The following is a 9154-nucleotide window of genomic DNA, read 5'->3' on the forward strand; positions in this document are numbered from 1 at the left end:
TAAGAGTGAATTTTGAAACATCTGTATTAGGATTTCAACTCTATGTCATTTCTATCTTTCTCCACTTCAGCACCTGTAAAATGTTTTATCTGTAAAGACTTTTAAAAACTGTTTAATATGTGAACATACTCTTAAGTTCTTCATCATGATAATTCAAAATTTTTTGACACAGCACATCATTAGCCCCACTTCTACATGATTCACATGTGAGCTCATAAAATTTCAGTTTTTTTTCTTTTCAACCACAGTACACCTGATCATCCTCTCACTGCTTGTCTCCTATGTTCATGATACCTTCATTCAATGTGGAGATCTTTCACCTGCCTTTTTTATCTGTGTGTAACTGATATCTGACATCTATTTCCTTGGTTTCAAGTAATAACTGACACACAAATATTAACTGGTTATGTTGAGCCAAATAATTTAATAGCTAATCCATAATTTCCCACATACTATCAGCTCCTTATTTCCAAAACAATTTACACTTTCATTTTCACAGCATTTTGACACAAACTGGGGGATGGCAGAATGTTTTAAGTAATCAAAGATGTTCTGAATTTGCTGTATCTGTTTGCTTTACTGACCTGGGTTTCTTGGTAGACTCTGTTACTATTTTGGTTAAGTTGATTGATATGGTTGATTCATTTTGGAAGCCAAGCCAAGTCAGACCCTTAAGCTCTAAAAGATGTAGTGTACACACTAGGGCGAACTCACCTGGCATCCAACCCTAAATGATTGAAGGTGGGTTGGGGAGAACTATGCAAGGCATCCTAAATAATATAAAAAGAAAAGACATGTCAGGATTAATATAAAACAAAACAAAATGAAACTGAAGATGGGCCTTTAACTCTGACCTGTAAAGACAAAAATGACTGTTTAGGGAAAAGTTGCATTTACATGCCGGACCTTAAAGGAGTGATGTGGCATCATTCAAGGATTAATTAGGAAAAAAAAAGAAACCCCTCTCTCTATTTCTAGTAGAAAGGTATTTAATATAGGAACTAATGTGCTCCAACACATTGGGAAGGACCAGAGAACTGACAATCTGGATGGGTTCTGAGTGGAGTTTCAGCTATGTTCCAGGGAGATGGAAAATTGCCATTGTCACATAAAGGTTAGGAACCTATAGCACATCACAGTAGCTCAGTCATGCATGACCTTCAGGAGAAATAAATTCAGTCAAAAATCAAATAAAACTCACATCTGTCTAAATACCTACCATTTTTTTTCAGAAGAGAAAGAATGGTTTCTACTCCTCCCTGTGTTCTAAGTATCTCATAAGCACATTTCAGTTTAGCAGAACCTATAGCATACCAGGAATCCTGCAAAATTGGGGCTGAAGGGAAATCAAGCAAACAGAGGCCAATGACAGCATAAACAAGGGTTGGTGAGAACTCACAGAGTAGTAACAGATACCTGGGGTCCCTCTTGGCATGGAATTCAAGGGGTAGCACACAGAAATCAAGCAAGGACAAACCACATTTTAAGAAAGAGGCTCTAAAACTTGAGCTGTGGGGTTTTTTCATTAGAGGCTTCTTATTAGTAAAATAGTGGTAAGATCAAGGACAGAGACACAGTAACCATATGATGTGTCAGAAGTGGAGCTGTAGCCTCATCCTTTTAGCTCAGCATACATAGGATTGGAAATACCAACCCCTCCCCTGCGTGATCAGGTGGCTGTATGTATGCCTTATGATTGCAGTTACAAAATTTGTTGAGCTAGTGACGTTACCCAGTATCTTGTAATTGGGTGAGCACTAGCCCCCTTCTTGATGTAACTAAGGGAGATGGAGTTCAAGTATTACAGTTGGCCAAGATAGAGTGCTTTAATTATTGGAGAGTAGCTAGTTTACACAAAATCAACCCTTTTCCTGTCTTGGATAAGTTAACCTTTACTGCTTTTTTCCACCTCCAATCTATATCTCTTTACTACCACCCAAAATCTCATTACTTGGTGTAGTAACAGACTGAAATGTTTATTACTTAATATTACAGTCTTCAATTCCTACCTTTTTTAGAGCTATGCATTCACACCCTTTGCCATGTAACTTTATACCTCCCACTAGGATAGCCAGAGTATGTATTTCCCTGCTCTTTATATATTGGACTTGGCCATGTGACTTGCTTTGAACTGTAAAATGCTAGTACGTGTGATGTGAGCAGGAACCTTAAATATGATTCGTTCTTTATACTCTGAAATTAGAAAAGCATGTTCCAGAGGAACATCATGCTACCTCTTCAGCCTAGTTTCAGAAAGCTCATGAAAAGACCTGAACCATTCCAGAAACTTGGAATCCAGCTTCATTCAGTTGTTCAGACCAGATCAGCCTAATCTAGGCTGATTTGCACACTAGTGAACATGTGAGTGTGACAATGCTTATCTTTGTTAGCCCCTGAATTTCTTTTAGGTTTTCTTTTTCTTTTTCTTTCTTTTTTTTTTTTAATTCCTTGGGAAAAGCTAATACAGTTTTTCTTGGTTGCACTGGCTGCTATAGCCTTCGATTATCTTTACCTTCTACTTCCTCTGGATATGAGAACATTAAGAGACATCCTTAGAGAATTATTTCAGTATCTGGCTGAGTTCTTCCTATTGCAATCATGTAGCATAAACTTTATTTGCCCTTGATAATCAGGATTACTCTCCTTAACCAGCAGGGTAATCGTTTTTTTTTTTTTTTTTTTTTTTTTTGTCTGTTGGTTTAGGGGCACGAGGAGCTGAAAAGGTGACAGTCTCAATTTTCACTTCAGTGGGAGCATTGCTGTGTGTACTGATGGAATCATTCATCTCTTGGTGATTATAATCTCTGTGGCAGAGAAAATTAGGGCCAGCAAATATTAACACCCATCTTCTATTCCTCGAAGTTGACTTAAGGCCATGTGGTTGAGTTCTGGCCAATGTGAATGTCAGCAGAGATGATCGCATCTGGTCTGTGGCACTTTAGTGATGACATGTTTTCTTCATTGCTCTTTTTCCCTGTCAGCCAAATTTTGGAAGCCACTTATGGCTAATATAACTAAAATAAATTAATATGATTACTACACACTCTAACCTAGCAAAGTCCAAAATTTTGGGGATAGTAACAAAACATTGTTGAGTGATTTATATATTACAGTTACACTGATTTCCATTCTTTGGCTCTCAGACAAATATAGGCTAGCCATAAGAGAAAGGTCACCATATGGTGGTTACTCCCTCAGACACATTTAGAATGACATCTGAACTTCAAATGTTCTTCTCCCAATTAAGACAGTAACTAAGTCTTCAATAAGCTTATTTCAACATTCTCTAGAGCCATTGCATTTCAGAAATGGAGTAAATGTTAAGACACATGCAGTATATGGGATGAGATGATTGCTTCATTAATTTGGCTCTAAAATTAGTTCCTTGAGTAGAACAGAACAGAATTTATGTAAAGACTATAATGATGGAGTAAGCCCAGTGCTAACAGGAGCTTTGCAGAAGCAAAGGCAAATAAACATCCAGAATAAGTTTATTTTCTGGTGAGGAATAGAAATTCCCTCTATGATGGAAGGGATCAAATTAAATTAACCTGCCTACCATGTGACTGTCTAGTTTCAATGTTTAGTAAGAAGGTAACAGCTAATCCAGTGCAAATGATGATTAGCCCAATGTTATTACTCATTGGCTCTTAGTAGAGATTAATAGTTAATAAAATAATCATAAAAGTTTATTCTACTTTGATTAACCAGTATTTATCTTAGATAATCAAGATAATCCAGTTTATGTCCTTGGTGCATATCCTATTAATTGAATGTGCAGAAATGGACTAGCTATTTCTAACCAAATCTTTCTTGCTAGGCACATAGCTAGATTATTGTGGAAGATTGTATTCTAAAGATGAGTGCAACAATATCTCCTTCCATCCCCCATGCTCTCATTCAATGTGGTCTTCTCACTCCCCCATCTAAGCAGTGGTGCCTATTCCTCTACTCTTTTGAAACAGGATTGGCCCTGTGACTGAAAGAATATGGCAGAGGCAGCACTGTGCCAATTCCAGCATAATTCTGTATTGAATAGGCACTTTCCCTTCCTGCTCCTTGAAATGCTTGCTCTTAGGATATTTCCTCTAGGAAGTTAGCTATCATGTTTTAAGAATCTCAGGTCCCAGAAAAGGTTACTTGTGGGTGTTCTGGTCAACAACCTCAGTTAAGCTACCAGTCAACAGCCAATATCAATTGTCATTCATGTGAGTGAGCTATCTTGAGTTTGAAGACTATTGTAGACTTCAAACCACCTCCCTTCCCCCCACCCCCCACATGAAAACTGCCCAGCTGAGTCTGGTCAACTTTCAGAACAGTAAGAGACAGCACCTAATCCTTCTCTGAAGGCACTAAGATGGAGGATGATTTGTTATGCAGTAATAGATAACCAAAACAACTACTTTCCTGTCCGTCCTTTGTCATGCAACTGTGACTCTGGCCATATGACTGCTCTGGCCAATGGAATGCACATTGAAGATGTTAAATATTATTTTCATACTTGGCCCGTAAAAAAGTTTCCATGTAACCCAATATCTTTTCCTTTCCTGAAAGTTGATGCGTAGGATGACTCTGGAAATCCCATGGTGAAGAAGTCAGAATCTGAGTCAGCCTGAAGCCTTGAGACTATATAGAACAGAGCCCCCACTACCAGCAGAAATGAGGCTTGGATTTGCTTCAACAAGCAATACATGTTTCTTGGGTTAAACAACTATTATTTGAGGGTGTATGTTACAGCAGCTAGAGTTATGTTAACTTATATAATGTAATATTCTGATATGTCCCTTAAACTGCTAACTCTTTGACTTCTTTGTCTATAAAGTAGATATAATAGGCCCTGATCCTCATGCCTCACTGAGTTCCTATAAATAGTAGATTCCATACTGGTGTTAAGATGTTTTATAAAGTAAAAAGTAGAATAAAACAGCACTTCTGATTATGGTTCTAGCTTTGACACAAAGTATTTTAAAAGGGCCACACAGCATGGATTTAGAATCACATGTATTTGATTCATCAGTCAGTATTGTGTGACTGGGGGAAATTATTTGGGCTTTTTGTGAGAAAATAATATGATTATGATGTATAATTGACCGTAATTAGAACCTATTAATTACTAAACATACATCCATTTACATCTTCTAAAAAATAAATATGTCAGTTCCTGGAAAGAAAAGTTATTAGCACCTATGATTCTAATAGTAGAAATCCTAGGTAACTATCAACTTGAGAACTCATAACTGATCTGAGAAACTATAACTTGACTTCAGTTGCCCCCTCCCCTTTTTTTGGCTTAATTCTTTTTTTTTTATTGGCGGCAATTAGAGAATGAATTAATATAAAGTTTGCTTCATATTTAACACTTCTCTAACTTGGAGAAAAAAAGAAGGGAAAGATCTAGCATTTTACCCTTACCTTAGCAAAAAATAGTATGATATTCTTCTTCACCAATCTAACAAGTAATTCAGTAATTATACACAAACAGAAAAGTCAGGTAATTTAGGGAAGATTATTATCCTAAGAGTTGCATGGCTGGTGACATTAACATTCCTCTGTCAAACAAAATCCATAAGGAAAACAATGAGAGTTCTAATTTGGGAAATGCATTCTAGGTACAAACTAGATAAAAGGTTATATAAAATAAAGACATTTAGCTTAGAGGGTGTATGCAGTTAAAGAAAATAGTTTACAGATGAAGAAATAAATGCACTGTTTTGGATGTCAAGAAGAACAAATTATGAGTTATTGACACATTAAAATGACTAGGTTTGGGCTGGCCAAGTGGTGTGTTGGTTTAGAGTTGGCTTGGGAATCCAGCTCTGAGGAGTAGGGCCCCATTCGGATTCCACATTAGGGCCAGTGACACTGCGCCCTCTACAGCTAAGATGGTGAACAACAGCTTGACCTGGGGCTGGGCTGCTGTGAGTCGCCAGCTACAGTGTAGGCTGCAGTAAAGCTGCAGTGGGCTGCCGTGGGGCTGCAGTGGGCTGCCGTAAGCTACCATGAGTGTTGGCAGCTGGTATGAGCGGCCAGCAGTCTGCGTAAGCTGCCAAGAGGCGCAGTGAGTGGCTGTCCAGTGGCCAGCAACCCATCTGCCTCACCTGGGAAGAGCGCAATGATAATACAACATGGGCCAGTGAAGCGACGTCCTCCACAGCGAGACTGAAGAACAAAAGGACAGCAACTTGCCTGTTCTCTTTCCCCAGTTCCCCAATAAAATCTTGAAAAATAAAATGACTAGGTTCACATTAATACTGTTTTAATCAACAATATGACACATTTGAAAGCTTATAAATATTTAACAATTTAAATGATCATTATAAAGACTATAGCCAGTTAAAAGTGCCACAGACTTAGTATAATACAGAATGCAGAAATTTTTTTTTCCTAGTTTGAAGTAACGGATGTTATGTTGCCAATAGTTTGTAATTCCACCTGAATAAAATATTTTAGCACTTTGTGTCATTTTTTTGTGTCATATAATTAGGGAAACAAACACTTGCTCCTGTTGTGTGGAGTCATGTAGAAACCATTTTATATGTGTGGTCTCCTAAAATATTTTTAATTGGAAAGATATTTTACAAATTTAATGTCTCTTTATCTCTGTTTCATAATTAACTTGAAAATGGAGTCCATATGGCAGATGAGCAACATTTAATAAAAATAGCTGACTAGCTTGCCAGAAACAGTGATGTTGTAGTGAAAAGTTCTGCACATTACATAATTCATGATTGTTATGGGAGACATAGGGTTAGTCATAAGAACTGTTTTGAGCTTAGAATCTAACCAAGATATACCACTGTTTCAATAATGAATAATGCAGATAACATCTACCCTCCATGAACTACAGAGCAGAACAAGCAGCTACCTAAAACATCTCATTAGGGGAAAAAAAAAAGGAAATTAAATGTGAAAAACGTGAAGCACCTTGATGGAGAATCCTGAAAGATTTTTTTTTTCTGTTCTCGATTAATTTGTAAAAACAAGTTTGTTCATTTTCTAAAGCCTTTGGCAAACTAAAAGCTAATTCAACAAAACGATCCTTTCTTTTCCTCTTTTCAGATGAACTAATAAAATATTTTATCATGAAATTATATACCATGCAAATGATGCAGACCATCCACCTGATAATACTTTCAAAATAAATAAATAAAAAGCTCATGCCTGGGAAAGACACAATGAGCCCAACTCATTATAGCTGGTGTTTGCATGCTGTCAGCACTTCTACAATTCCTGCTTCTGTTGATTACAGGAATGGAATTATAAAAATTCATCTCAGATTCCAACTCAGGCTTCAACATATAAAGTGTACTTTTTATGGTCAGCTTTTTTTGGAAATTGAAACTATGAAGCCTTCTCTTCTTAGAATGAATTTGAGAAAGCATGATTCCTCAGACCAAAAAAGAAAGGGTTTCTTCCCCTTCCTCCACCCATGGCTTTAAGAAGACACTTTGTTTTTCCCCCTATAGTTTTATTTTATTTATTATGAAAAATTTGTTAGAGTTTAAAAATAAATGTGTGTGTATAAAGAAGAATTTTAAAATGGCACATAAAATCACTTGTACAAAAATATCTGTTGATATTGTTTGGGCATAGTTTAAAAATCCAGACATTACAGAAAAATATTTAAAAAAATGAAAAACTATCTTCTTCACCCCATATTTTTCCAAAAGGTAATACGGTTACCTACATTTCTGTGGTCTTTTCAGATAATGTTTGTAAATACATAAAAGGAATCACACTAGAAGTGCTATTTCATATATTACATTTTTAATTTAAGTGCATATTATTTCCATCTTTCTGTATCAGTATACAGCAGTCCTCCCTTATCTTTGAGGGAAACATTTCAAGGTTCCCACGGATTCCTGAAATTGTAGATTCTGCCAAAACTTACATATACTATGTTTTTTCCTAGACATACATACCTATGATAAAGATCAATTTATAAATTAGGCACAGTAAGAGATTAACAATAGTAAAAAAATAGAAGAATTCTAACAATATACTGTAATAAAAGTTATGTGAGTATGGCTCGGTCTCTCTCTCCCTCTCTCTTTCTCTCTCTCTCAGTAATTTTTATATTTTTCTGTCTGAACCTATTCCTGAATCCTTGTAATCACATTTTATTTGTAATAAATGGCTTGGTATCACTTGTTTCAGGGAATCCTTTGCTGAAGCCTTCGTATAGGCTCAAAGCTTTCTTATGCAATATGATGCCATCAATCGGAACATGTTTTCTGCTCATGTTGTCCACAAAGTTAATATCTTTTCCATCTTAACTAAGTTGCTTATCACATACCATGGCTATAACATTTGCAGTTTGAGGTTCAAGCAGCAAAACTAGCACACATTTATTTTTCTTTCTTCACAATTTCATAAATAGAAGCTTTGTTCTTACGTAGATCTTAGCAACCCCAGCATAATTTTTTTTTTAATTAGGTTGAGAACTTTCACCTTTTCATTTGAAGGACGCACTTTGTGACTTGCCTTGGGCATATCCCAATTGCCAGCGTCACTATTTTTGCACTTTGGGTCCGTTACTAAGTAAAACAAGGGTTACTTAAACACAACCACTGTGCTACAATGACAGTAGATCTGATAATGGAGATAGCGACTAAGTGGCTGACGGGCAGGTTCCACATACTCGTACAGAGTGGATATGCAGGAAAAAGGGACTAGTCATGTCCTGGATGGGATGGGGCAGGAAGGCATGAGATTTCATCACCCTACTCAGAATGATGTGTGATTTAAATCTTATGAATTGTTTATTTTGGGAATTTTCTATTTAATACTTTTAGTCCATGGTTGACCATGTGTAACAGAACTGCAGAAATCAAAACTATGGATAAGGGAGAACTTATATGTTATAAGTTCTTTTCAATGGCTGCATAATTTTCTGTTGGGTGGAAAAGTAAAAATAAATTAACAAGCACTATTTAAATGGGTATTTTATATGGTGTATGCTTATTTTGTTAATATAAATAATTTGTTGACCATACACATACAGATATCACACTACCTTCTAACTGGATAACTAGGATAGGAACTCCTCAGGAAGTTAACACATATTGTGTTAAAGAACCTTATCTTCTTTGTTATCCTTTTTCTCAACAGTCCTAAGAATAATCAGTTTCACAGATGAAGTTCAATAAATACT

General features: G+C 36.3%; 1 long non-coding RNA gene across 1 annotated transcript in view; it reads right to left on the minus strand.

Moving 5' to 3' along the window:
• LOC109377137 (uncharacterized) overlaps window positions 1–9154 on the minus strand; it is a 31189-nt gene that overhangs the window by 1245 nt on the left and 20790 nt on the right. Inside the window, exon 3 of the long non-coding RNA XR_002122826.1 lies at window positions 715–770. This is a non-coding gene — a long non-coding RNA (uncharacterized LOC109377137). The remainder of the gene's footprint in view (window positions 1–714; window positions 771–9154) is intronic.

The sequence above is a fragment of the Hipposideros armiger genome, unplaced genomic scaffold (genome assembly GCF_001890085.2).
Source record: "Hipposideros armiger isolate ML-2016 unplaced genomic scaffold, ASM189008v1 scaffold_1301, whole genome shotgun sequence".
NCBI classification, from domain to species: Eukaryota; Metazoa; Chordata; class Mammalia; order Chiroptera; family Hipposideridae; genus Hipposideros; species Hipposideros armiger.